Source organism: Somniosus microcephalus, chromosome 10, assembly GCF_052327205.1.
Source record: "Somniosus microcephalus isolate GS21.2 chromosome 10, FLI_Smic_1.0, whole genome shotgun sequence".
NCBI classification, from domain to species: domain Eukaryota; kingdom Metazoa; phylum Chordata; class Chondrichthyes; order Squaliformes; family Somniosidae; genus Somniosus; species Somniosus microcephalus.
In genome coordinates this window covers 148,123,688-148,137,759 of record NC_140996.1, presented here as the reverse complement: position 1 = coordinate 148,137,759, position 14,072 = coordinate 148,123,688, and the positions used below count along the sequence as shown (strand labels likewise).

The following is a 14,072-nucleotide window of genomic DNA, read 5'->3' as shown; positions in this document are numbered from 1 at the left end:
GTTGTTGTAATGGGTTAATGAGCCAGGCAGACCAGGAAGATCTCCGGTCTGTGGTAGTTTAGCCAGTCTTAAGTAGGGCAGTGGTGAGGGTGGGGTGGGCAGTATATGTATCTTGAATAACTTATGCATTATGTAAACAATTGATTTGAAAATTTACAAAACGTGTATTTTAATTCTCGTATTAATCTGAACAGATCTGGCATTCTTAAGAAGAAAACTGAAAGTAACTGGTTTATATTACTGATTGTAGATTCAGAAAATATGAATCTTTTCAGACATCCACCATGAAAAATCCTGCTCCTGATCCAAATTTATTGTCCAATAGTGAAGAAACAGAAGATGAATATGTTACTGCTGATGAAGGTTTGTTTCAATATGGGCTTTTCTTCTGCTGATGCTTCTCAGAAACAGTTACATGTGGGAGTTCACTACAAAAACAAAATCCTCCTCAATTAATCAAAATTGACCCACTTTGAATTACTTCTCAGTAGCAGACTAGACTTGACTATATTTGGGTCCCAGGTAGTTTGTGTATTTGCCGCTTACAAGTCAGAAATCAATCATTTTTTTAACAATGCTGTTAACATGGCCAATATAATTTTGTCATTAATATGCAATACTTCCAGGGTGAGGTATATATTATGCTTTGCTCTTAAGCTGTTAGGAACTCTAACAATCATATCAGCCATGGTTTTCACTTTAAAGATTTTGATGTCTACACTAGGCTACAAATTCCTTATGGTTTCAGTGCACTCTCAGCCTTTCTATCGCCTTATGTATCCAAAGGAATTGAGAATGTGTCTGACGTAAGAAAACTACTCGGCACTTGGTCTAAGCGTTAAACAAAGCTTTAATCAACTGTTACAACATGGAGGTCTAGTTGTGTCCATCACTAATTCCTGTTAAGAATGTCCTGCACAAGCTGGGCCCGTGCCCGAGTATTTATACTCTCCCTGGACAGCGCCACCCGCAGGCCGCTTAGTTGATTCATGTCAGTGTCCAAAACTAGGCCTTGTATGGAACTGAGTGGGACCGATGGCGGCCTTTGGGGGCATATTTTGCAAAGCCATCAAAGGGATGTTGTCACTAGATCCCGAACTAACTTTGTCCTGTGAACCAATGAATTATGTTCATATGTGGTAATTAGAATAATATTTGAACATGAGGAAAATGATATCTACAGCATTTCATACAAAATTAAAACTTAGGTTAATGAATTGGAACTGTTGTGCTATTTACTGGAGTTTGGTAAATATTGAGAGTAAAATGTACAACTCCACCAATAAGTTAACCAATGTAAAATTCTGAATTTAAAAAAAAGTGTCTATTTTTTCACTGATGGAATTGCCTATTAAATAATAGCTCTGAATTGTGATTGCCCAGATTAACGATCATACGCTGTAGTCTATGGTTATGATTCTAGATTGATAACCCAGACGTCGTGGCAAGTTGTGAAAAATCACCATGAAAGCTGACAGATTGTTATAAAATCCCAACTGGTTTACTAATGTCCATAAGGGTACTCTAGTTTGCACTATGTGATTAACTTGTAATGCCCTCTGAAGAGGTCTATAAAGCCACCCAGTTGTATAGCCTATCTCACCACCACCTTCTTGGGGCAACGAAGGATGGGTAATAAATGTGGCTTTGCCATTGTCAGCCACATCATGAGAATAATTGCGAAAAGAAAAAAAATAACAATCAAGGCTTTCCTGAATGTAATTGTTCATGTGACAAAAATTGATACGGATAACTGAAAACGAAAAGACTATGTAAAGCCATATGTTATCAGCATAGTTGGTATGTAAACTCACAAAGTAGCAGGGACAGTTATGAGAAGTTGAGACTGAATTCCCATGGATCGAAGCAGTTACACAAAATGGCCTTTGTTTTAGTCCATGGTTGTTAATCTAGTTCTTAATTTGTGGGCAGAATTAATTCTGCAATGTTACCTTAAGTGCTGTAGCGTGCGGTATTTTCGTTCTAGATGGAAATCTATTTACAGTACTAATTTTGGTGCTAATTAGCACATTTTAAATTACATTTAATATTGCTTAGAAGTTCTATAAAATTGTACTTGTGTTTTTTTGAACTACTGATCAGTACAGTTTACTGATATAATGTGCAGCTATAAAATTTGTCTATTGTTTTTAAAAGTGGAATACGTTTGCACCAGTATTGCAGATACTTCATCGTACCACATAAGCAAAACAAATCATGCACTAATATTGTTCAGAAATAAGGCCTACATTGCCTACCAAGATTAAAGGTTAACTACTGTTACTAAAATTTTATTTTGATGAAAAAATATTTTCACATTTTCTTTTAGATGTCTCCGAAATGGATGAAGTTAGAAAACCCAAACCTTTAGATTGCTCGTGGGAAAGTTCAAAGTGGTCAGAGATTAAAAGTCAAGTGAAAGAATTCTTGTCATTTGGCCAGCTGCTTCCTGAAAGTTGTCCACAAAAGTTTGAGTATGCAAAGAAGGAAGCAATAATGAGCCAGCATAATCTTCATCCATCAAGATATGCCTCGTATCTACTTGACTCCTCCAATAGTGCTAGGGAGTTCACAACTGCTTGGAGTCATGGTTACTATACATTGACTATTGTTGGTATGTATTTATAATTTTGATCATTAAGAACTATTTGTGCCTGGTTCTATTCAACACCATTGTGTCACCTTTGACAGATCTAAATCAGGAAATTGCTATGGATGTTGTTTTTCTACCATTGGAAACTGACAAGATCTTCAGTACTTCTGCAAATGATGCCGCTTTTATTTCCATCTTGTCTGGTGGTTACACTTCTGAAACCCCTATCTTAAATGGTAATGTGAATGTTTACATCTCATCTTAAAATTAATGTAAAAAAATGACAGTTCTGAGATAAACTTTTGTTTCACAGCTCTCGGTCATCTAATCACTGTGTCAAAAGAGAGGAGTTGACTTTCATTGATGTTTGTAGAATCATCACGCCAACTATATATTGTTCAGGAGATTAATGAACAATGGTAGATCCCTATCTGCAAAGAGCAATTGAGCCATGTTAGCAAAGCATTTAGCAAATTTCGATACAACACGTGCTTGATACCGATCTTAGAAATTAATTCCATATTTAAAATTAAATCTTCAGTTACAGTTAGTATTCGGTAATCAGAGAAGTTAGAAACAGATACCTTGTGTTAATTAGGAGCATTAATTGAGCATTTCTTTGAATTCTTTGGAATTATTAATTTCTAAAATGAGTAATTTCAAATGCTGAACAATATGTGGTAGAAGTGTTAGTAGGTGAGCACTTTGGTGACAGTGACCATAATTCGGTGAGATTTAAGGTAGTCATGGAAAAGGACAAGGATGGACCGGAAATAAAGGTTCTAAATTGGGGGAAGGCTGATTTTAATATGATAAGGCAGGATCTGGCCAATGTGGACTGAGATCAGCTACTTGAAGGAAAATCCACATCGGAGCAATGGGAGTCTTTCAGAAAGGAAATTGAGAGAGTACAATGGCAACATGTTCCCATAAAGGTCAAGGGTGGCACCAACAAGCCCAGGGAACCTTGGATGTCAAGGGATATACAAGAATGGATTAGGAAAAAAAGGGGGGCTTTTGGCAGATACAAAGGACTAAAGACAGAGGAAGCCCTAGAGGAGTATAAAAAGTGCAGGGGGATACTTAGAAAATAAATTAGGAGAGCGAGGAGGGGCCATGAAATAACACTGACGAGCAAAATAAAGGAAAATCCTAAGGTGTTTTATAAGTATATTAAGGGCAAGAGGATAACTAGGGAAAGAGTAGGGCCCATTAGGGACCAAAGTGGCAAGCTGTGTGTAGAGCCAGAGGATGTAGGTGGGGTTTTAAATGAATTTTTTGCATCTGTGTTCACTATGGAGAAGGACGATGTGGACATAGAAATCGGGCAGGGGGACTGTGATATACTTGAACATATTAGCATCGAGAGGGAGGAGGTACTAGCGGTTTTAGCAGGCTTAAAAGTGGATAAATCCCCAGGCCCGGACGAGATGTATCCCAGGCTACTATGTGAGGCAAAGGAGGAGATTGCAGGGGCTCTGACACAAATTTTCAGAACCTCTCTGGCCACAGGGGATGTGCCAGAGGACTGGAGAACAGCTAACGTAGTACCATTATTCAAGAAGGGTGGTAGGGATAAACCAGGGAATTACAGGCCAGTGAGCCTAACATCAGTGGTAGGGAAATTATTGGAAAAAATTCTGAGGGACAGAATTAGTCTCCACTTGGAGAGGCAAGGATTAATTAGGGATAGCCAGCATGGCTTTGTCAAGGGAAGATCATGTCTGACCAATTTGATTGAATTTTTCGAGAGGGTGACTAGGTTTGTGGATGAGGGTAGTGCAGTGGATGTGGTTTACATGGATTTCAGTAAGGCTTTTGATAAAGTCCCGCATAGGAGACTGGTCAGGAAGGTAAGAGCCCATGGGATCCAGGGTGCCTTGGCACATTGGATCCAAAACTGGCTTAGTGGCAGAAGGCAGCGGGTGATGGTGGAAGGTTGTTTTTGTGACTGGAAGCCTGTGTCCAGTGGGGTACCGCAGGGATCGGTGCTGGGTCCCTTGCTGTTTGTGGTCTACATTAATGATTTGGATGTGAATGTAAAAGGTATGATCAGTAAGTTTGCAGATGACGCGAAAATTGGTGGGGTGGTAAATAGCGAGGAGGGAAGCCTCAGGCTACAGGACGATATAGATGGGTTGGTCAGATGGGCGGAACAGTGGCAAATGGAATTTAACCCTGAAAAATGTGAGGTGATGCATTTTGGACGGACTAACAAGGCAAGGGAATACACAATGACTGGTAAGACCCTAGGAAAGACAGAGAATCAGAGGGACCTTGGTGTGCATGTACATAGATCCCTGAAGGCAGCAGAACAGGTGGATAAGGTGGTTAAAAAGGCATATGGGATACTTGCCTTCATTAGCCGAGGCATAGAATATAAGAGCAGGGAGGTTATGATGGAGCTGTACAAAACGCTGGTAAGGCCACAGCTGGAGTACTGTGTGCAGTTCTGGTCGCCACACTATAGGAAGGATGTGATTGCTTTGGAGAGGGTGCAGAGGAGATTTACCAGGATGTTACCTGGGCTGGAGCGCTTCAGCTATGAAGAAAGACTGGACAGGCTGGGATTGTTTTCCTTGGAGCAGAGAAGGCTGAGGGGGGACCTGATTGAGGTATACAAAATTATGAGGGGCATAGATAGGGTAGATAGAAAGGAACTTTTCCCCTTAGTAGAGGGGTCAATAACAAGGGGGCATAGATTCAAGGTAAGGGGCAGGAGGTTTAGAGGGGATTTGAGGAAAAACTTTTTCGCCCAGAGGGTGGTTGGAATCTGGAACTCACTGCCTGAAAGGGTGGTAGAGGCAGGAACCCTCACAACATTCAAGAAGCATTTGGATGAGCACTTGAAATGCCATAGCATACAAGGCTATGGACCAAATGCTGGAAAATGGGATTAGATTAGACAGGGCCTGATGGCCGGCGCGGACGCAATGGGCCGAAAGGCCTCTTTCTGTGCTGTATAACTCTATGACTCTATGGCCTAGAAATTGGGTTTTGGCTTAGCCAGGGCTTTAGCGCCGGAAGTTAGTGCCGGCGCTAAGTCCCCCTGCGCGCGCCAAAAATTCAGTAGCGCCGCGCCCAAACGGCTGCCGGCGCTACTGAAGGGTCTTAGCGCCTGGAAAAGGGCGCTAACTGCCGTTTAGCGCCGCAATTCCGGCGCTGCGGCACCCAATGCGGTGCGGCAGGCTGGGGAAGTGCAGGCCTCCTCCTTCCGTTAAGGAGGAGCTGCCTGCACCCGGCCGCGGCCCGCGCAAATCTGTTTAAAAATGAGCCCGGCACCTTGGACAAGTGCCGGGCTTGCATCTGTTCCGGGGGGGGGCGGGGGGAGAAGTCCGGGGAGGGAGCTGCGGGCAGGCGGCCGGCGGGAAAGCGGCCAGCCGCCGCGGGGCCTTTAATGCGCCGGCGCAAACACATGTTGGACTCTGTTGCCAGAGTCTTAGTTGCGGCTGCCACGGGCGAGGCGGCCGCAACTGAATTTCGGCGCTGGGGCCCGTCGGCATGGCAACCGGGACGCTGCGCACACCGATGACGTCATCGGTGCCGGCGCAGCGCTACCGGTGCAACGCCGCTTTAGGGCCCCAGGGAATTTTTCAACTGGCCATAACTCTGGCGCTAGTCCCTCTAGCGCCTCAAAAGCGGCGCTAAGGCTAGTGAATTTCTAGGCCTATGTTTTTAATCTGTTTGCTTTGTAATATGTATCAACCTAATGATTGATTTCTCTCTCGCATGGAATCATGAGAACAGCATCAGAGCTAGATGGAAAACACCTCCTCTGCATTTTGGATCTCTACCATCATGGGAATGATCAAACGGAGGTTATTTTAAGCAGAGCATATGAAAAGAACTAATTCAATCCTGAAACAACAACAACTTGCATTTCTCTAGTGCTTGTCACATATAGGAAGATGTCTTGAAGCATTTTTCATTAAGGATGACAAAACAGTGGATGCTGCAAGTGATGTATTGCAAGTTGCATTTTTGTTAAAAAGGAGTCTCTCCCCTTCAGTACTCATTTTAAAAATCAAAACATTACAACAAATTGATCTACTGTCACATTTATCTTGTTTGGGTGTTTGAAGTTCTTGTAAGTTGACTTGAAGAATCACTGAGCCTGATAATATGAAGGTGCTGAATTAAAATGACAGTTCTTTAATAATCAACTCTGCATTAATTCAGTTTATTCACAATATCTGGCTCAATAGGTTTTTTCAGCCAGTTGCCCTGATAATGTCATCAGTAATTATTTAAACAGAGATTCATAAAATCAACAGAAATAGAAAAAAACTTTAAAAAAATGTTTTACCAACTTTTCTCCCCTCTTCTCTCAAATGTGCTGACTCTTGCTGAATATGCTTCCATTGGCACCAGTCCAGTACCTAGCTCACGTGGCCATTCTTCACATGCAAGCCCAGACAGAGAGTGCTGATGGGCATTACAATTGAGCCAAATCCTGTGTTTACTCAATATTCTGGCATCAGTGTACTGATCAAGAACACAAACCCTAGCTGATATTTATCCTTCTTAGCCTGGGGTGCTGATGCCAATTGTAACATCCTAAATGTTTTCGTAGCTGAGATTTGTTAAATCAGCATGGACTGAGGATCAAACCTAGGACCTTCTGGTCTTCTATAATTTAACACCCCACATTGTGCATTTACCCACTAACACTTGATAGCTTATAACTTTTTATATAAGCACTGATAGCAAGTTTTCCATTTCAATGCTAAATGTGTAGTATCAAACAGCAAAACCTACACTTAGTTTGCATTTCAAAAACATTAATTCATTGAAAAAGCACCCCATGGTTTTTATTTAATTTATGTAATTCTCATAGGCTGAGATATTTTCCTTAATATTTTGTTTCTACTGGTAGATTTTAGATCAAAGATATTTTTATATGTTGGCAAGTTTATAAATCTGTATCTTGGAAAACATAACTGATTAAATACCAAGGTCCTAAAACATTTCCTTTTCCAGTCACAGTTTTGGATCATCCCTGCTGGGGAACATGTGAGCATGGGTGCTGAGTGAATGCAGGATTGTGGAGCCCCATAATGGAATAAGCTTCCTAGCACTCACTGTCTTAAGTTTGTATACTAAGAATGGCCACTTGAACATGGTACTGGAAGACTTATGCTTCAGCATAAGTCATAGGCTTCGGGAGAGAACAGAGTAGAAATAAAACTAGTGGGGTGAGGGAAGTATGCCACATCTATATAATTAAAAAAAGTAAGCAACTAATGTCCTACTCTTGTGGGCAATAACTTTAGTTTAATTGGTTAATTTCCTTTCCTTGGAAGGTTGCTATTTTGAATTTTTTGCACCCAGATCTGTTTCAGAATCGTCCAATACACTGGGACACAGGAGATGTCCTATTGATTCCATTCACTTGTGTGGGAGTTAATACAGGAAACTTTGTGATATCCGGCACCGACGGGACTGGCGTGTTGCCGATCTATCAAAACTGCCGGACATACAAAGTTAATGTTGAAGCATACGGAGGTTTTCAACTCCGTATCTGACAACAAACACTGTTGCTTAGCAACAGCTTCTAAAGAGTCATCTCTAGCTGAAGCTGTTGCTATAGTTACAGACCTTGCAGTGGCTGACTGGGAAAAAAAAAGAACGAGATCTAAAAAAACTTACAGAAAACGGCTCCTGATTTTTGCCGTTAGATCGAGTATTCCGGACATACAACCTCCGGATAAACCAAAGTTTCCTGTACTTGGATAACCTGGATGCCAAGCTGGAGATATCCAAGCTGCACTGAATCAGTGACTTGCAAATCAGTGAATGGAATCACTTTAGGATTGTCCTGTAACATCTGGCATCAATGTGCCTCCTGATGTGAGTGATTGCCTAAAGTGAATCTTCATGGGAAGGAAAGTAATTACATGTAAGTCACCTCTTACATAGAAGAATATATTCCTCAGTTAATTTTCTTTTCTAAATAATAAATGCGAGAAGAACTTTATCTCAGGTTTATTCCCTTAACTTATTTTTTTTAACATGAACAATAAATGTTAAAGATATTTAAAACTTTCTTACTCGTGCACACATCCACACCAAATACTTTATTATTATTTATGTAGTTGTGTAATCAGATACTACATTGAAAAGATGTGATGTGTATAATTTTCTACAACCATGCTCATCAGCTAGTGACTGCCCTTCAGTGATTTATCTAAGTGTTTTCAACTTTTGAAAGTAAATGAAAAGTTCTGTTTAATATTTCACCATTTCAGAGCAAATGAAAAAAGCATAGAATGTTTTGAGAGAGCCCCTTTTATATATCCAATCTCCCTGAGCCACATATCTCCCACAGCAATGCAGTTGGGTGAACAAAGGCCTCTGCCTATACTGCTATGAAATGGCAAAAGCAACCTGGGATGTCCTTCACATTCTCCCATCCAAAAAAACATTGGGAGGTGACTGACCGCTGCTTGGCATTTCCCCATGGAAGCAAAGTTCAAATGAGGTAGTGTGGTAACATTTCAAAAATATTTCTCAGCGATTTTGTTTCTTCAGTCTTTTAAGTCTCTCTGGTTTTTGAGATCACCCTATTTAGCTTTCTATAGGTGAAAAGTACTTTAATATTTATAGCATAAACATTTGTGAAAATGGCATGGGTTGCTGAATACCAATAAACATTGCTTTATATATTGCACGCATGTTTAATGTAAAAATATATGGTTTACAATATTTTTCATATATTCCACATGGTACATTAAGTATTGAGAGATTTTAACTTGTTAACACTTATAGGTTTAATATATTAATTTAAGTATGGGCATTAGTATTTAACTTATGTTTATTTTTAAATATAAATAAAATGTGTTTTTACTCTTAGCAATATTGTCAGTTTTCATCTAAAGTGTTATTTCATTCATGGTGTTAAGGATTTTATATATTGTATTCTATTTTGTTGTAATGTGTAAATATTGAATGCAATAAATTTAGTAGAAACAGACAGTAAATTAGTATATTTGATATCCATAATGCATTTCTTCTCAAATGTAGTTTTTGTTTAAAATGTAGGAAATTAATGGTGTGCATTTTTCCTTTCTCACAAAGTAATTAATCTAACAGCTCAAAAGGGAAGTTATCAGCCTAGCATTATGTAAGATAATTCCTTATTTATCAGTTGAGAAGAGTGTAGTGATTTGATTTATTTGTGTTGTCTGCTGCCAATGGTTAAGCAGGAGATAATGCTAAAGACCATCCTCCAGAAGGTTTCATTGATAAGCCCTCATACTGTATTGTGCACTAATCATTGTATTCAGTTACAAGTTTTAGGAAATTGATTTCACATATTAAAATTGTATTTCATAAGCCTTTTATAGTGCATAAAATATGTGTAGAAATGTATAATTTCCACAAACTATATACAAATATTTGTCATTTTTAAATTTAGCATGGTTTATCGGGCCATAATTTCCACCCATTCATGGTGAATAGGTGGAGATTCTAATCCAATTATATCTGTACCGATATATCCACATTTTTGCACCTCAGTATCAGTGTTCACATTTTTGTATGAAAAATTGCTATGTTCCAACTACAAGATTTCGATCACAGTGGTAAGAAATACAAAATAAAAAAGGTTCCTGAAAAATGCCCTTAGCATGGAATATATTTACAAGTATAGTGAATTCATTTATAAATGCACCTCTAGAGAGTTAACATTAACACATTTTCTGTTACAAGGAACAGTTTCTGTAAATAAAAGGAGACTCTTTTACAGAAATTATAAACTTTCAGTAGTGCTAGATTTGAAGATTTTAAATGAGACTTTTTAAATACTGCAATATGTAATGCATTTCACAATTGAACTAACAGCATTAAAATGCAACCAGCATTAGTTGATGTCAAAATTTGTTTGCAAACCCTCTGATTGGGAGTTCAATGCTCTACTGCCACAGTTGCTATATTTCCATGATGATCTATTTTAATAATTCAGTGCATCATTTTGCTGTACAGTTGCTATTGTATTTCACTGAAAAGTATAGAGAATGTACCTCAACTCTCCTCAGGTTATAAAACTCAGAATGGTATGTTTAAATCCTAAATCCTAGCCATGACCACGATACTGCCATACAGACTTGCACTGATGCTGAGTAATCCACTTACAGAAATCATTTGTGATGAGTCTTACATGGTTGAAATTCAACAAAATTGATCTCTTCATTCATGTTGAGACTGGGGCAATTTAGTAATTGAATTTGTGTGGATGGATTTAGTAAAGCTATCTTATTTTTGTTTTGATGGCAAGCTCTGCACAAGTGCTGTTGCATTTTAAAAATATTTTCCAAATGTTTAAGTCAGATTACACTCTTCGAGGCAGCAACCAAATGTGCCAACCATTACAAAAGGGAAAAAATGCCAATATAATGCTGGAAACACAGATCAAACAACATCTGAAAAGAAAAAAGTGTAGGTTAACATTATAGGCATTGTAAACAAAAATGAGTCACCTATATATCTATCTATAATAAATGAAACATTTTAGTCTGCACTCACTTCCTGTCAATAAAACTTTACTTCCTGTTGTCATGGTTTTTGTCTCCCTTTGTGTCAATATTTTACAATATATTTCTATCCCCTCATTTAAATTTTAAAAAGTAATCGGTCAACTGGCCATTGCCACTGCGTAATTACTGGCTCTATCCACTAGGTAGTGCTGTATCATTCAAATTGCTTTCTGCACATTTTCCCACTGCCAATTTTTCTCTCGGTAATTGACAGTTCTAATTTCCAAAATAAGGATTTAAATATGCTGCAATAACATGATTACATTTATCAATTAAACTATCTTATGTCTTTTAATGCCTTCATCAAAGTTTTTACTTTAAGGTCTCAGAACCTTCCAAAAGGTTGGGATTGAACTTAATGGGGGATAAATTGGGCTCTGTAACGCACGTTTTCTGTGGCTTCCTAACGCTCAAAAATCCCTGAAGGGAAGTGCCAGACGCCACCTTGGTAAAGGGGTTTGTGCCTAATGACCGCCGGCAGCATGCAGAGCAGGCAGATTATGACGTCAGTCAGTGTGCCACGCTGATTTGACACCAGAAGTGCCATTTTTGAATGCCTTGCACAGCTGAACACTACGTTAAATGGCATGAAGAACCCCCACCAGTGCTACTTAAAGGGATCATGAACTCCTTACAGGTTATTTGCTCTGGCTGCTGGTGCAATTCTATGTGTTTTTGGAGCTTTCCTATACTTGCCTAAAGTTTCAGTAGTGTACAGGGAGTGGTCTGGCTGGTGCTGAGTACTTTTTTGTTCATTTAAAAACTTGTGCTGAAACAAGTTGATTCCAGACATGGTAGGTCTTCCTCTTGGAATTGAGCATGACTGGGAGAATGAAGAGATGCCACGCAGAGCAGGACAAGCTGCTAGAAGAGGGCGGAGGGGGAGAAGAGCTCACAGCAGAGGCCATATCCACCCAGGATCTTTAGAATCATAGAAATTTACAGCACGGAAGGAGACCATTTGGTGCATCATGTCTGCGCCAGTCGACAAAAAGCTATCCAGCCTAATCCCACCTACCAGCTCTTGGCCCGTTGCCTTGCAGGCCACGGCACCTCAAGTGCACTGCCAAGTTCTTTTTCAATGTGGTGAGAGTTTCTGCCTCTACCACCCTTTCAGGCAGTGAGTTTCAGACCCCTACTACACACTGGGTGAAAAAATCTCCCCTCATCCCCTCTAAACCTACCATTTACTTTAAATGTATGCTCCCTGGTTGACCCCTCTGCCAAGGGAAACAATTCTTTCCTATCCACTTTATCTAGGCCCCTCATAATTTTGTACACTTCAATTAGGTCTCCCCTCAGCCTCTGTTCCAAAGAAAACAACCCCAACCTATCCAGTCTTTCCTCATAGTTAAAAGTCTCCAGTCCAGGCAACATCCTCGTAAATCTCTGTACCCTCTCTAGCGCAATCGCATCTTTCCTGTAATGTGGTGACCAGAACTGCACGCAGTACTCTAGCTGAGACCGAACTAGTGTTTTATACAGTTCAAGCATAACCTCCTTGCTCTTATATTCTATGCATGGCTAATAAAGCATAGGGAGCAATTCATTGAACTTCAGCGAGGAACAATGCTTGAGACGTCTTTGCTTTACTAAAGAGGTCGTAACTGAAATCTGCCAACTGCTGCAGCCACAACTGCAACATCTAAGCAAGGCAAGGATCACATTGCCTGTGGCTGTCAAGGTGGCTGTGGCTCTTAGCATTTATGCATCTACTTCCTTCCAGGCTGCTGCTGGAGATGTAAGCAACATCTTGCAGTTTGTAATACACTGCTGCATAACTGAGGCTCCCTATATACACAGAGACAGCTTCAGCCCATTACCCCTTTCAGGCAGAGCGAGCATGAGGGTTTGCTCAGACTGCAGGCTTCCCCATGGATCAGGGTGCCATTGGCTGCATGCACACTGCCTTGTGTGCGTCTCATCTGAACTCGGCCATTTTCAAGAACCAAAAGGGATTCCACTCCTTCAATGTGCAGCTGGTGTACAACCACAGGCAGTGCATCATGCAGGTAAATAAATGCCTGTTATCCTGGCAGTAGTTATGATTTCTTTATTCTGCAGCAGTTTTCTGTTCTACCTGTATTTGACCCACCACAGCAAGTCAAAGACTGGCTACTGGGCAACAAGGGTTATGCACTAATGATATGGTTCATGACTCCGTTCTGGAATCATAAGAACATATAAGAACATAAGAAATAGGAGCAGGAGTAGGCCAATCGGCCCCTCAAGCCTGCTCCACCATTCAATAAGATCATGGCTGATCTGATCCTAACCTCAAATCTTCTATCACTCTCCATCCCACCCGAACCCATGTGATCTCCCGGGAGAGGCGAAAAACCAGATAAAAAACCCAATGGCCAATTTGGGAGAAAAAATCTGGGAAATTCCTCTCCGACCCATCTAGGCAATCGAAACTCTTCCAGGAGATCACTCTGTCCCTATATTTTCTACAGTACTTACCTTCTGTAAAGGCGATCTCCACCCCAGCCAGGAACAGGAATAAAACCATCTCCTGAAATCTAACACAGAATTAGAACGCAAGAAGTAGGAGCAGAACCAGGCTACACGGCCCCTGGGCCCGCTCCACTACCCACAGGGCCATGACCATTCCGAACCTAGACTCATGTCCAATTTCCTGCCCGCTCCCTGTAACCCTTAATTCCCTTTACTTCTAGGAAACTATCTATTTCTGTTTTAAATTTATTTAATGATGTAGCTTCCACAGCTTTCTGGGGCAGCAAATTCCACAAACCTACCACCCTCTGAGTGAAGAAGTTTCTCCTCATCTCAGTTTTGAAAGAGCAGCCCCTTATTTTAAGATTATGCCCCCTAGTTCTAGTTTCACCCATCATTGGGAACATCCTCACCGCATTCACCCGATCAAGCCCCTTCACAATCTTATATGTTTCAATAAGATCGCCTCTCATTCTTCTGAACTCCAA

At 40.4% G+C, this 14,072-nt stretch overlaps 1 pseudogene across 1 annotated transcript in view; it reads left to right on the top strand.

The window, feature by feature from the left end:
- Window positions 1-6,510, top strand: part of LOC147111748 (RPA-related protein RADX-like) — a 99,554-nt pseudogene extending 93,044 nt beyond the window's left edge. The window contains exons 11-14 of the transcript XR_015079673.1: window positions 251-363; window positions 2,330-2,614; window positions 2,692-2,829; window positions 6,341-6,510. The product of XR_015079673.1 is annotated as an RPA-related protein RADX-like (transcript). The remainder of the gene's footprint in view (window positions 1-250; window positions 364-2,329; window positions 2,615-2,691; window positions 2,830-6,340) is intronic.
- Window positions 6,511-14,072: the final 7,562 nt, after the last annotated feature.